The 15,511-nt window shown below is 46.2% G+C and overlaps 1 long non-coding RNA gene across 2 annotated transcripts in view; it reads left to right on the top strand.

Moving 5' to 3' along the window:
* LOC138580239 (uncharacterized) overlaps positions 1-15,511 on the top strand; it is a 58,002-nt gene that overhangs the window by 20,337 nt on the left and 22,154 nt on the right. For both annotated transcript variants that reach the window (XR_011304214.1, XR_011304215.1), the window contains exons 3-4: positions 13,431-13,514; positions 13,908-14,002. This is a non-coding gene — a long non-coding RNA (uncharacterized lncRNA). The remainder of the gene's footprint in view (positions 1-13,430; positions 13,515-13,907; positions 14,003-15,511) is intronic.

Raw genomic sequence — 15,511 nt, 5'->3', positions numbered from 1 at the left:
CATTATTATCGGTCCTTTGTGAAGCCTGCAGAAAGATCTCCTAGAGGTCGTCCAAAGAGGGGACTGTTGGTATGGATCCACTGAAGTATCAAGGCTTCCTGTGAAATCTTAGACCTGGACTCCACTTATCTGCTCTGTGTGATGTACAGTTTCAGGAGTGTTCTGTTGTCTTTCTGTTAAAGCCAAACTACGTCTGCATTTAGTCAACTAGATTTGACTTTCAGCAAAATCAGTACCATAATGGGTGGTTCCCCATATCACTTCCTGTTTATTATGGGTGTCTTTAATTGCCAATTAGAGGAACCCAATTATTGTACATTTGATCTAGCCAGGGAATATAGACTTGAGAGTATTCCAGACCCAGTTATCACCCCTACTAGGCTTGACCATCCATTTGCAGGCCGAGTTCATTCGCTACTTTATACATTTGGCCTGAGGCCTTGTAATGGTAGGTTTGCAGAGGACTCGCCGGCACAAATATCATTTTGTTTCCACCACAAGTGTAGTCTTATCGATTTTCTATATTAGCCCCTGTTTTAGGCTAGGGCGCCATTTTGTCATTTGAAGTATTGGAAAGATCGAAGAGTGATCATGATCCACTGATCCTCTCCCTTTCGCTATTATATTTAGGAGGAAAAGGGAGTTGTGTGCAGTCCCCCTACTTTGATGTGGAAAGGTCCAAAATAAGAATATAAAAGAAATGGTCATCTCTACCCACAGTTGAATTTTTTGCTGGTAATTATTCTGCCTTGCTCCCTATCCTTGTCCCAGGAAGATAGCTCGGCGGTAACGTGCTTGCCTTTGAAACAAGACGACACGAAGCAACAGAGGTTCAATCCCCGGTCCGCACTTAGACACCTCTAGGTATTAAGCATGTTATAAATACGCAGCTAGGAGACATATTCCTGTAACAGCGCCTCGATGCCCCCGGGAGCTTTAAAAATGCACATAAATCCTGAAAAGGTATGCAACAGCTAACTCACATGTTGCTTTCTACAATTTGTTAGTGAAGAGCTTGGCTCAGTTTACATCTAAAAAAGGTTTTGTAATATTCCATCAACTAAGACCAAGCCTCACTAATGGTATGGTGGAGATTGTAGAATGGTCAAGACGGCCCTGGTTACAGCAGTTAAGTCTAGAGATATGAAAGCTAGTAGTATCATTTTAGGCCTAAGGTATTATTACAAACTCTTACTGGCCAAGAAAAAGAAAGTTTCTAAAAGGTGGGTGGGCAACTATTGGGGAATGCAGCAAGGAATAATCATAGTAATGAATTTTGGAGTTTGGTGAAAAGAAATTCCAAGCCCAATTACCAATCCGAGGTGAACAACATATCGGAGGCCGCCTGGTTTGATCATTTCCAATCGGTATATACTTCGACAGGTCAACCAGTGCTGTGACTCAAGGTAAGGGGAGGATCTCTGAATGTATTCAGTGGCCTATCGAGGAACGTGCACCCATTGTTACTCTTGTTGAGGTTAGCCACGCCATTTTGAACAATCTCCCGGCAAGACTTTGGGTCTGGCTTTATTCCCTCCGATCTTTATAGAGGCGAGCATGTGGTTTAGATTCCCTTTTTAACCAAATTTTTGAATGGTGTTTTACATAATAATCTCCCTCCAAATAGTTGGGGAGTAGCAGTCATTCCAATTTTTAAGAAAGGGGACAGGGTTCAACCCTCCAACTATAGGCCCATTTCTTTGATAGATTCAATGGCAAAAATCTATTTGAGGATGATTCTTCATCGATTGGAAGAATGGGTGGCCATTTCAAATATTCTGTCGGGTTTTAGGCCAGGGGTTTGTACAGTGGATCAAGTGATGAGGCTGGATCTTGTATGTCGAAAGTACATTTTTATTTGGGATCCCAGAGCTTATATTTAGCATTTGTGGAACTACGAATGGCTTTTGACACGGTCCCAAGGGAACTCTTATGGTGGGTTTTGGAAGAGAGGGGTATTCCACCCAGTCTTGGTAATGCCATCAAGTCCCCATATTATGATGATTCTGCTCGGGTCCACTGGGGGACAAATGGTGAGTGCACTGAGCTAGTTTCCATAGGAATTGGAGTTCGACAGAGGTACGTTCAAGCACATCTGTTATTCTTGCTATTTATTGATAGTATAATGCCCACGTTCCAAGCAGAAGCTAAGGACGCCCCGAATTTGGGCAACTGCAAGTGGAGTCTTGTTTGCGTACAACGCAGTCTTGCTGTCTAAAATGCAGGGGGGGGGCTGCAGAATCAGCTGGATGTCTTTGGCAGTGTTCAGAGAAAGGTCTGCGCATTAACTATTGAAAACAAAGATAATGTGCTGTTATCAGCCAAGAAGGAAGACCCGAATAGGGGTGAAATTCTGCCTTAATAATCACTGGCTGGAGACAGTTGAATCATATTGCTACCTGGGGCTGATGGTGACTAACGCGTTAAAATGACAGTCTCATGTTGAAAAGAGCACATTAAGACCTTCACGGCAGTGTGGCCAAATTAAGAGCTTGGTTTGCTGATTGGAAGGTGAGATTTTGTCCATACCCATGAAGATCTATCAGGTGCACATGTAACCAGCTGTAGTGTAATGTGCTGAATTGTGGGGCCATGTTGATTGCACTTCCATCCAAACTTCTGAGAATAGATTTTTGAAATCAATCCTTAATCTCCCACAGAGTGCTCCTTCGACGCCGGTGGAGTGCAAGTATTGTCTAATTGAAATTCGGTATGCTACCAATTTGCATCCTGTCTTATATTGGTTCCATGTTTGGAACTATAAGCATCTTGTCCTATTTAGAGAAGGGCTTGTGGAGGTGCAGCGGATGCCTGGCGGTAAATGTCGGTGGGTAAATGTCAGAAGTATGTTAAGCGACATGATATGGCATTTATAACGCACCTATACACAAGTGTTTCAAGGCGCGACATGGCAAGGGAGGGGGAACAGAGGGAAAAACAGCGACAGCGATCCTACTAGGCCAGGTGTCATTCAGATCGCGCAAGTGCAGGGGAATGGGGAAGAGGAAAAGTGCGGAGTGGAGGGGGGTGGGGAAAGTGCAGTACATGGGGGTAATCGAATAAATAACAATGAGAGACGTAGGGCCAGCTTGTGGAAAGTGCAAAGGGTAAGAGCAAACAACAGGTGTCCAGTGCAGGTGGGGGACTGTAGGGGTACAAAAAACAGTCCCCAAGTGGGGGTGATGCCAGGGAGGCAGTGCAGGAGTGTAACTGGCAGGGGAGGGGACCTGGGCCCGAGAACAGAGGGTGACCAGGTGACCAGTACAGTTTCAGCCAGGAGTTCAGCAGCAGAGAGGAGGAGAGAAAGCAGAAGCAAAGAGGAAGGTTTTGAGGTGCTTCCGGAACCGGAGAGGGTTCTCCTCAAGTTTCAGGGAGGCAGGGAGTCTGTTACAGAGGGAGTCCCCAGCAGAGATCTGCCACCAACCCGTTGCTTGGAGAAGCGACTGACCCTGAGGGAGTTGGAGGCGGATGAGAGAAGGAAGATATTTAGGGAGAGAGTTGGAGGTATTGAGGCCCTAGGCCCCAGAAGGCCTTGTGGAAAATGCAGAGGGTTTTGAACTTAATCCTTGCAGCCACTGGGAACCAGTGCAGAGGTTTCGGTCCTGGAGCAATACGATCCCTGGGCTTGAGGCCAAGGACAAGTCTCGCAGTCCTATTCTGGATGAGTTGCAGAGGGCGGAGAGTAGAAGCAGGCAGATTTAGAAAGAGGCTGTTGCAGTAGTCCAGCCTAGAGAGAACCAGAGCTCTGGAGACAGTGAGCTTCTCGGGGAAGGTGAGGAAAGGAAGAATACCTCTGAGGAGGTGCAGCTGGTAGTGTGACTTCTTAGAGATGTGCGGAGAGAAGGAGAGTGTGGAGTCAAAGATGACTCCCTAGGTTTTTTTACCTCGTAGGTGGGAGCAGGAAGAGGGCCAAGAGAGGCCAGCCAGAGAGTGACAGGAAAGGAGGGAGCGGGTGTGCCGATGAGGAGAATCTCAGTCTTGCCGGCATTAAGGCAGAGATCATTGGCGGCACACCAATCCTGGATAGCAGACCTACAGTCAGAGATGAGAGACAGAGAAGAGGTGGCTGAAGGTAGCCTGAAAATGAGCTGAGTGTCATCCGCATAGCACTGGAAGTTGGGGCAGAGAGTGGCAATGCGGTGGGCAAGAAGTGCCAAGTATTGGTTGATAAGCCCGGGGGGGGGCGGTTAGACCCCTGGGGGACACCACAGGTAGAGATCGAGATAGATGAGAGGAAGGACCCAAGTTGGACCTGGGAGGGTCGATCAGAGTGGAAAGAGGTCAGCCACGCCAGGGCCTGACCGGTAATACCCAGATTATCACTGAGACGGTTGAGCAGGATGGCATGGTTGACCATGTCAAAGGCAGAAGAGAGGTCAAGTAAGATGAGGACACAGGGGGTGTTGGAATCAAGCTTAGAGAGCAGGTCTTCATGGATGTTCAGGAGCGCAGTTTCCGTGGTTCTGGCAGCTGTGAAGCTAGACTGACGGTCATGAAGACAGCCAACAGATTCAGTGTGAAGATTAAGCTGGGAGATGGCCAGCTTTTCCAGGAGTTTGCCCAGGAAGGGAATTATGGAGTTAGGGTGATAGTTAGCCGGGCAGGACGGGTCGGCAAAGGGCTTCTTAAGAAAGGGGTGCACATGGGAGTACTCCAGTGGCGAAGGAGTGGTTGCAGAAGTTGAACAGAGCAGGAGCCAGGGTGTCAAATGTGGTCCTTGATGGATTTGGAGTAACAGGGATGAACCTGTTTTAATTAGACTTTCATAGAAATGACTTGTCTAGAAACCTCTTCTGGGGAGAACAGGAGAAAGGCAGAGAAGGGGGGGAAGAAAGGTGGCTGAAGAACGGCCCGAGGAAGAGCAGGGAGTAGAGTTTGCAGGGGGAAGAGGAAGAGAGGGAGGACAGGATGTCCTCAGTTTTAGAGATGAAATGAGAAGCCAGAGGCATGCAGAGGACCTGGGAGGGGACAGGAGAGGTAGAGACTGCAGCAGGATTGGCCGAGTTGTTAGATGTTGTGGAGATGCAGGCTTGGATGTGAGCTCTCTTCTTGGTACAGACCGAGGTCCAGCATTTACTTTGGAGCAGGCGGCAGGCCAGTTTGTCAGAGCATGTACCAGAAGCACGCCATTTCCACTCAGCCACCCTGAATTTGCGTTTGAGGATAACTAGGTCTGAGTCGTACCAGGAATTGCATTTGGCTTTGGGCTTCAAGCTGATCCTCCTGACGGGGGCAAGAACATCGGGAGTTTCAGATATAGCAGAGTGAAGCATGGAAACGGCCGTGGCACAGTGTGAGTCAGCCAAAGGGAGGGGGGGAGGGAAGTGGCGGCAAAAGCCTCAACTGACACACGCTTCATGGGTCGGATAACCGAGAAGGTGGGTGGCAGTGCAGGAATTGGCTTAGCCTTGGGGGAAGAATGTGAGAGCTGGGAGGAGAGGAGAAAGTGATCACTCCAGGAGAGAGGAGTGGTGAGAGGGATAGAGAGGGGATGGTCTGAGGAGATCCGAACATCCAGAGTGTGCCCTACAGAGTGGGTTGGGCCGGAGGCGAGAATAGAGAGTGAGAGTGAGAGAGACTCACAGAGGTTGCGAAAGAGTCCAGAGGAAGGACAGGAAGCATCCAGGTGGATGTTAGTCTCCAAGAAGGAGGAGTTGAGTGGTCGAGACCAGGAGGGAAGAGGAAAGGTCCGCCCATTCAGAGAAGGAGGAGATCTGACCAGGTGGCCGATAGAGAGTAGCCACAGTAAGGGAATGGCTAGGAGAGGGAGGGAGGGAGAGAGAGAGAGCCTGCAGATGAGGCATTCGAAAGAGGAGTAGGCCTGTGTAGGAATGACAAAGGCAGGAATCCACTCGGGAAAAATCAGGGCTACACCCCCTCTGGAGCGGTTGGACCTGGGCACGGAGAGGATTTTGTAGCCGTCAGTGAGGAGAGTGTCAAAGCTTGTGACAGAGCTGGCAGTGAACCATGTCTCAGTGAGACCGAGGACATCAAAGTCAAGTTCCTCCAGGAGGTGGCAGATGTCGGAGGAGTATTTGACAGCTGAGCACGATTTAAGAGTGCCAATATGGCGCAGGTTGCCATCCTTGAAAGACTTCCGGGTAGGGGTACAAATCAGAGGTACGCCCTGCGGAGGTGTAGAAGAGGAAGGAGGAGAGGGCAAGGCAGCCAAGGCAGAGATATCAGGGGAAGGCGAGGAAGCCGTGGAAGGAAGAGAGGCGACAGCAGGAGAAGAAAGGAAATTGATGAGGCATGGGAAGCATCTTCAAAGAGGAGAAAATTGGCCTGGGGCCTTGGACCAAGACTGTACCATTCAAGTAGACATTAATGATAACCTTGGAGGAGTGGAAGGATGCCAGCAGGCCCTCCCACCTGGTGCCACCATTAATGGGAGAAGAAGAGAAAGGAGAAAGCACAGAGACCATAAGAAGAGTCCATAGGTCTGACGTCAAAGAGGATGTCAGTGAAGGTTTGCCTAGAGGTGGCACTGGTATAGGTGTCAGCAATAGAGAGGCCTGGGTTAGAGACCAGGATATCCTTTTTAAACCTCTTCCTACCAGATTTCGTGAGGAGAGCCGGATAGTCCATAGAGAAGCAGTTAGAAAAGATAGAAGAGACAGAGTGCACCATAGAGTAGGTAGGGAGAGGATGAGAGAGGAGGGGAGAGGGATGGGTAGGAGAACACTGGGGAAGGACACAGGGCAGGGTTCAAGCAAGCGACAGAGAGAGCTGAAACTAGTTGACAATTGGACAAGACAACAGGCACTCAGACAATGGTAGACATGTGCAAGACGAGAGTTTAGCTAAGAAGTCGACCACAGAATGGCACTACTATCACAGTGATATTTAGGAACTTGAGAACACACCCAAGTCTGAGAGTCCTGTAAGGGGGGGGGGAAAGGCCTAAGGCCTAGGTTTCACAATGCAATTTTAAATACTTTCACAATGCATATCGGAGAATATGCATGGGGAAGGGGTCAGGGTAAGGTGCATGTTCTAACTCACCGGGTCCTACCTTGTTAAGTTGCTGCTGGTTGACGGCTGGCAACTGGCTTCCTACGCGAACACCCACAGACACCAACTGGGGCTGCCTCAGTGGGAGCTTCCCTTTGCCTACGGGCCCTTAGCCGCAGGGGGTGCCAGGCAGGGGGCTGCCCTGAAGACTCCTTAAGAGGCTCAAAGGGCCAATGGGAAGGTGCTGGGTGGGAAGCGGAGAGGCGATTGGAGGACAAAAGAAGGAAGGAACGCAAAGGCAAACAACACAGAAGTGGGTAGGGGTATGGGTAGGGGTAGGGGGAGGGAGAGGGCTACCACACGGTAGTTCTGTGCTTGGGTAGACTAGGCACTGAGGAAATAATCGGGCAGGAACCTTACCATGCGCCTCAGTGCGCTCTGGACAAATCCCAATAAATATGGGGTTGGCTATATGGTTCAAGTTAAGAAAGGTTTCACAGAGTGGGCATGGAGCGTGATGATCGATAACTGCATGAAGGTGAAAAAATCAAAAGGAGTGGGGATTGGAATGGAAGCTTATTTCATTTTCAAGCTTTTATTCGGTATACACTGTTGAGCACAATTTTATACATTCAATACAAAAAGAGAACAAAACAAATACATTTCATACAAATATTAAGAAAGATGAATTATCTTTAAAAGCATCACAGGATAAAACTGTCAAGTGTATAAAAAATAGCTCTAGATAAACACAAAAAGAGAAAGGAACCCGTAGAGGAGAGCAAGCTTGCAGCCTCTAAAACAACCATCTGTCTGCTTAGCCAAAAATGCAGATCACCCTTCAAATGCTAATGACTCGGGGCACTCATTTACCAGGATCAATCTAGGCGCTCGGGTTAGGGGTTCTATTGGGATCATTTTCCAAGGCCTTCTTTCTTTGCAATAGTAACAACTGAAGAAAGACACAGGGAAAGTTTTGGATATTGGGACCATTCCCTGATCAGTCCTACCAATAACAAAAAAGTGGATCCCTACTACCCTGTACTGTTTCTTTAGACCTCGAACCACGTTATAAATCACATAAGTATACAGTCGTGTGAATTCACAGAATACCACTTGCAAGAGGCGAACCAAACATTCATTGTCAATAGATTCTTCTTATTATTAAGCACAAAATGTTGAAAACACATAAGTCAATTAAATCACAATTTACAAAACTAAATTAAAGTGACACGTGTTGTGCAAAGCCTAATGCACTAAAAAGCATTACACATAACACATGTATAAAGAGAACAGCAGCAAATATTCAGCTTCCCACTCTTTTCTTGGTCAATACTCGTAGTACCCTTCAAATCACAATTGTACTCAACTAGTCAGAATTAATCAACTGTTTACGGATACCTATAACCAGGTCCTAAAATAATTTAATATTTGTTTTATACACTGTTGAATATAACAGTGGTTTTGCCCAACATGTTTAGTTCTTAATGTTACTACAAGACAATCTAAGAACTTCCTCAGGGGAACCAACGTGAAGGACCGGTTCTCCACACCCATCTAGTTTTACGGCAAGTATTCAGTTTTATGCAAAAAATGCCTGGCTCCTCAATTTGAAATCAGTGTTCGAGTCGCTGTTGATTCCATAAGTGTGGACAAACGGTTGGTTAAGTTGCCTAATCGATAGGCAGCAATCTTTGAAACATTTTCTTCCATTAACCTCAGTGTGCATTGGGAACGTAGCATCCAGTCTTTGTTACGCTCACCTGGTCTCTGCTGAGGCTTTGGGGCACGGTTGCAGCCCTCCCTGGACTTGAATCACCCTCTTCAGGCCTCTCCCCCAGTAGAACAGCTGTGAGAGGTGGTCGGTGGTGATACTGCTCCTGCGTGGAGATAAGAGTGTGTGAGTGCGCCAATCTGTGATTGTTGAACCCTTCACCCCAAAGTATGGTTTCTGTGAGCATAGACCGGCCCATAAAGCTCACCTGTGAATTATGGAAGATAAGCTCTCCGTCCTACTACTTCTGGCAGGGGCGCATCGAATGGGATCTAGTTCCTTCACTGATCCCTGATAAGGATTAGTCCAGTCCAGCTGCAACTGTGCTTCTCCTTATGATTGGTAAGTCTTTCTTGAGCTCTTGTGATGCTGTTCGTTCTCTTTAATGTCTGTATATGTTGCTCCTATTTATGCCCGCAATAATGTCTCTCTTCTGTTTTCTTCCCTTAGATGGAAATGTGGCCTCAATGCAGTTGTGAGACGCGAGACGTGGCCGGATGGAAGATGGATGCAACCGCAATGCTCGACAGCAGGTAAATTATGGTTTAAGGGAAAGCGTGAAGTATGGCGAAAGCGCAACCTCAAACTGTTTTTTCGATGTCTAACCTTGTCTTCTGTTTTTTTCTTGAGGCGCTACTGTCGACGATGGAGCGTGTCGTGCTGCAGTGCCAAGATGAAGATTTCGGCGTTCCAGAAAATTTAAAGATGAATACTTGGTTCGCCGAAGAGATGTACAGGTAACAACAGCTTCCCCCAGTTGCTAAGTATGCTGGCAGGAAGCAGGATGTCCAGGAAGCAGGATCTTCAAAGGTAAGTCTGACCTCAGGCGACGGTGAGCGTTACCCTGCTTGCAAGTGCAGAATAACGCGAAGCGTCTGTCTTGAGGATCGGGGCAGCTTATATAGCTGAGATTGTGGGCATGCCCATTAGGGCTGGTTTACCAGCCACACCCTGCCACTCCTAAAGAAATCCATTAGCAGCCACACCCAAGAATACACTTGGGGCTGCTTAATGGATGGAATATTCAAGGTTATTGCATCCTGCTTAATGGATGGAATGTTCAAGGTTAATGCATCTGAAGTGCTGGTTGTATACAAATTGTTCGAATTACAATTGACCTTTGCACAATTGACCAAATTGTGAAGGTCAATTGTTACATATATGCGGGGGGAAACCCCCCACAACCCCCCATTTTTATATATATATATATACATATAGTCAATTGTGCAAAGGTCAATTCGGACCCTCGACTTTCGGTCAATTAGGTAATTTGAACAATTGTGTTCGAACAATTTGGGTAATACCGAAGTGCTATGTCCATAATAAAAGATTTTTGGTGTTAAATGGATGTTCTTGTTTACTTTTGTTCATGAGTCTGGTGCCAACACTTTTGTTCATGAGTCTGGTGCCAAAGGCGTCAGGACACTGTCCACCCAGGTCTCCTGTGCATGCGACCCCTGCATGCCTGTGCCCCTGACTTCATGACCATGACATCTTTCACTGTTCACAGCGATGCCCTCTTTATAAAAAAAACAGAAATACCAGCTGCTTTCATGTACCCGGCGGTACTCTTATTCTATAGATGTACAAACGTGATCGTAGTAAACCAGCCTCACATTACCAATCTTTGCAGCCATGCCCTGTGGGTATATCTCACGACAGCAAAGACAACCTTTCTTTCAACAGTTTGTATCAGGAACAGCATTGCAGCATGTAATTGTCGGATGAATTTTTCCTTCAGGAGCGGTCGCACATATAATAAGTCTAAAATTCTGGGTAACGGGGCAGATAGTGGGAGATGGTTTCATTTGCCACTCTGCACATTGGCAGAGTCTTGAATTTTGGGATCACCATGTCCTGGTGTACCAGGCTACATGCAAAATACCAAGTCTGAGGCGGACTTACAGGGAGCAGTCACATGCTGGGGCTATTTCATCAGAAAGGTTTTTAACATGAACAGACCAGATGTAGCTCACCCCCCCCCCCCCGCTCTCCCCTCCAGGGACAAGAAATCTTGAAGTGCCTCACGATATCATTCCAGCCCCTGGGAGTGCCAAAGTCTAATCCAGTATAAAACTGGTTTAAGAGCATTCTGGTCAGCTATTGGAAAGAGTCTTCGATCCAAGGAGATCAGGGCAGTAGGTGCACCTGTAGGCAGGAAGCGTAGTTTAAAGAAATTTGTTTTCTAGTGTGGTTAATGGCCCGACATTAGAAAAGCCCCAGACCTCTGATCCGTAAAGCTTATTTAGACTACCATTTGCCATCCGCTCTCAAATGTTATGTTATTTTGCATTTATATAGCGCCTTATATACCATTGGTATGGTCTGAAGGCGCTGGTAGGTTGAACGCCCTTGGGAACCGAAGTTCATATCCGTAGAGAGAGTCAAAAGGTGCGTGTGAGCACCGGGTATGTGTGCAGCTCATGCGGTATTCGTGTAATAGCTGCTTCTTAGTGGTATGTGTGGTGGTTGAGAGATCAGGAGAATGTGTTCGTTCTGACAGGATTTATTCAGAACGGTTGTGGCTGCGTTAGGCCTGAGGAGAACGCCTGGCTGGGGGTGTGAAACAAGCAGTGTTTACTTAAAGTGATGTGGGGTAAGTGGCGGATGTTGGTATGAGAACAGTTATACCGAATGGTGTCATAGTATCTCTGTGTTCTAGTTGAGTGGTGATGTAAAGGAGAGAGAAAGCGTGGTGGTGTGATATGATGAGTTATATGTTTTTTCAAACGTTCTCTGCATTCCAAACCATACTATATACGTTGTGCAATTCTATGAGCTCCAGTCAATTCCGTGCACTCATATCCACTCCTTGCACACCAGTCTTGTCTATACACTCTGGTGTGCTCCACGCACTCATGCATTCCAGCCTGCCTCGCGTGTTCTAGTCTGCCCCTCGCGTTCCAGTCCGCCCCTCTCATGCACTCTTGTCCGCCCCACGCACACATTCTTGTCTGCCCCACGCATGCACTCTTGTCCACCCCACGCTCTACGCATACAGCAGCTTTACGTACTCGTCCTTTCTACGTGCTCATCATTACTGGATGCAATCTGCGCTTGTTCGTTTTACGTACTCGTCCGCTCTACGTAGCACGTCTGTTCACTCTGGGCACTCGTTTGCTCCAGGCACTCGTTCGCATGCTAATATTTACTATTCTATCTAAGTGTGGACATGCTAATATTTACAATTCTATCTAGATGCGGTGCAGGCTAAATTAAGAATTCAATCTCAGTGTGGTACATGCTAACCTTCATAATCCTGTCTAGATGTGACGCAAGCCAAAACTGCGAATTCAATCTAAGTGTGGTACATGCTAACATTCACATTTCTATCTAGATGCGGCGCAGGCTAAATTGAGAATTACAGCTAAGTGTGGTACATGCTAACCTTCATAATCCTGTCTAGATGTGACGCAAGCCAAAACTGCAAATTCAATCTAAGTGTGGTACATGCTAACATTCACATTTCTATCTAGATACGGCGCAGGCTAAATTGAGAATTCAATCTAAGTGTGGTACATGCTAACATTGTTACACCTGTTTAAAGGTGATGCAGGCTAATCATGACATTTCTCTTTCGATATGACGCTAATTAACATTGGCTAGTGTGTTAGTGCGTAACGCATTACAACATTTACAGTCAGGCCAATAATGGAGTTAGGCTGGAGATGAGAAAACTCTCTAGGTATGCGTGGTGTGGTTCTATGGCAGTATGCGTTCAGGAGAGCTAAGGTAGAGAGACGAGGGCTTTCTGGAGTTGAGTAATTGCTCTACTCCCCACCTGTGCCACACTTACAGTTTAGTTGGTGTCGGTTTGCTTCTTTGCTCCCCCTGCGGACACCTGCAGACACTTTGTGTAGCCGTCCTTCGCCTCGAGGTCCTTAGCCGTAGGGGCTGCCGGGCAGGGGCTGCCCTGGGAAGGTGGATTAAGGGTCTTGATGGACCAATAGGGGTGAGGGGGCGGGCAGGGAGGCAGGAGGAGGAAGGGGAGGGAAGGGAAGGGGAGCCGCAGGAAAGGGACGCTGCGGGGGCTTGCCGGGTCCGCTACTGGCCAAAATGGAGGCAGCCCATACCCAGACTCACCTGGAGTGCCGCACACGGGTGCTCGGCAAACATTTTGGGGGAAATTTTGCCCAAAATTGGCTTTCTGGGCCATCTGCTCTCACCTGCTTCCAAATGCTGGTATGTGAAATTTTGCTTGGGTGTCCTCCCACCTGCTAATTTTTCTGCGGTGTTGGCTCATCTATGTGCTCATTCTGTACCTCCTTTAAAAAAAAAAAAAACAAAATGCACGTCTTTCTTCTTTACCCATTTCATACCTCTGAGAGATCCCAGTAGCTTAGGCCACTATGACCGCAACAAGCCGCTACTTCAACGCAATCGGCCGTAGAAGTTTTAAAAGCAGCCTCATCTTTGGAAGCTGTTAAGGCTGTCTCTTATTTTACCACAGCTGTTTTTAGGAAAATTAATTGTTTGGTTAACTGTTTATAGTTATGTATAAAAGTCAATTTGTGTTTTATTTATTTATTTTTATTTTTTTCATTTTATGAATTGATGTTTTAGGATTTATCTTTGATGGCTCGTTGGGCAATTTTATCTTTGTCTATTGTATCTGTTTTGTTAAATCTTTTTTTTGGCATTTTTGCCGTAACAATAAAGAATTTTTGAAGTATCCTTGACTAACTGTTTGCTTTCATTGCAGCAGTAAGTGTCGGTGTAACAACCTAACCACCTGTGTCACAGCAAGAAAAATCAAGTGAAGCACTTGATCCAATCTCGCAGGCAGGTAAGGATTTATTTTCCCTGTGTACCATTGGTTGAGTAGAAGTGCTGAAGGTTTATATCGGCCCTGTGCAATGTGTATCCAGGTCGATATTCACTGCCAATCTGTGGCCTAGTCCGGGACCACACTTCAAAAAGAAATTCGATCTAGTCCTACACGATCTGAACAGGGAGTCTACTTTTTTCTTTTTTTAAAATCTTTTATCTAACCACTATTTCTGACCCATATTTGCAAGGGGCTTTTTTTCCCCAGTAAGCTTTTCACATGGTTCCTTCTGAATGGTTGCATTTGCCATTTGAACCCTTCTTTTGAGGAATTTTTAGTATTTGAAAACTTGAAATGGTATTTAAAGACTAATGTGACATGCACTAAAGTTGGGGTTTGCCATTTTCGCAGATGCAGGCTCCTTTTTGAGATGGATCGTGTCCCAGCGCCCAAAGATGGAAGGAATCTGAAATGAAAAGCAGCAGGAGAGGTGGAAACAGACAAAAGTATGCAAAGACACAGAAATATGATGACTCTTATTTGGACTTTGGGTTCATATGGATCGCAGTTGCTAGAGAGGTTAAGCCGCAGTGTGTGGTTTGTGGCAATACATTAGCAAATTTCTTTGTACAGCGGCTGCAAGGCACAAAAAGACGCAGTTGAAAATGTAGCCTCAATACTTGCAAATGCTTTGAAAGCTTCTTACCACATTGTGTACTACCTGGGGAAAAAACAAAAAGCCTTTTACAGATGCTAAGAGTGATTCTGACAACAATTCTCACCATCAACCGTGTAATGCTTTGGGACGGTGCAGCAGAGAAATGCAAAGGTATCCCTATGTCTGACACCTCAATTTGCAGCTGTATCACTGACCTGTCCTCTGATATCTGTACCGAATGGATATTGCACTTGAAACGCAGTCAGTTTGCTCTACAGTTGGATGAGGCCACTGACATTTCAAAAGAAGCTCATTTGATTGCTTATGTGAGGTACTGACACGGAAAAGAAATATGAGGATTTCTTAATTTGTAAACCAATTCAGGGCAGCGCAACTGCATCTGAACTCTTTGACATTGTTAACAACTCAATGCCTAAGGTGGGAGGTTGGTATTTGCATGGATGGTGCTCCTTCAATGTGTGGTGCTAAAGCTGGGTTAAAAACAAGTGTGTTGGCACTAGGTCCACATAATGTGTGGACACACTGCATGATGCACTGGGAAGCTTTGGCTGTGCACAATATGGGGAATTAACTCACAGAGGTGCTAACCAATGTTGTAAAGATTGTACATTTTATGAAGAGGCACCCCACAAGAGCCGGTCTGTTTGCCACATTATATGCAGAAATGGGAGCTGAACATGCTTTGTTGTTTCACACGGAGGTCAGGTGGCTATCCAGTGGTTTTAAAACGCATTTATGAACTCTGGGAACAAAGTGAGACACTTTCTACTGGGTTTAGACCAGACGAAAGCAGAGCCTGTGTGTGAATTTACGCTGGCTTGTACTGTTGGTTTACATTGGCGACCTCTTTGAAAAGCTACATTTTCTAAACCTCTCCCACTTCATTTGCTATTTTTATTGTTTTATTTTATTTGGTTTCAGAAATAAAACCTTTAAAATATTTGCTCTCAGTTACATCACATCATAAGATCCCACACCATCGCTTGATGAGTTTAAGGTCATTCCATACTTTCTCGTTGCTCAACTAAAAAAGTCTAGTGGAGACAATGCAGGTGTGGGATTTAGATCAGCTAAAAGTTTTTAGATCTTTCAGGAACAAAACTAGGCTGAACCCGACTTTTCGTTCCGATCCTTCAAACATGGTGTTCCACCAATCGTTTGCGAAATAAGTTTGCCGCTCTTCAATGAGTGGTCCAAGGAGTTTGGTCCGTAGTGATCGATACTTTGGGCACAATAAGATCAGATGTTTAAGAGTCTCTGTAGGATGTTCACAGAACCGACAAGTTAAACTAGAGTTCTCGTACCCCTTCCAGGTTTTTATACGATCTTTGGTCAA

This window comes from Ambystoma mexicanum, chromosome 3p, assembly GCF_040938575.1.
Source record: "Ambystoma mexicanum isolate Mex_15411 chromosome 3p, UKY_AmexF1_1, whole genome shotgun sequence".
Classification (NCBI taxonomy): domain Eukaryota; kingdom Metazoa; phylum Chordata; class Amphibia; order Caudata; family Ambystomatidae; genus Ambystoma; species Ambystoma mexicanum.
The sequence above is the reverse complement of the archived record's forward strand: the minus strand, read 5'-3'. Positions and strand labels throughout refer to the sequence as shown.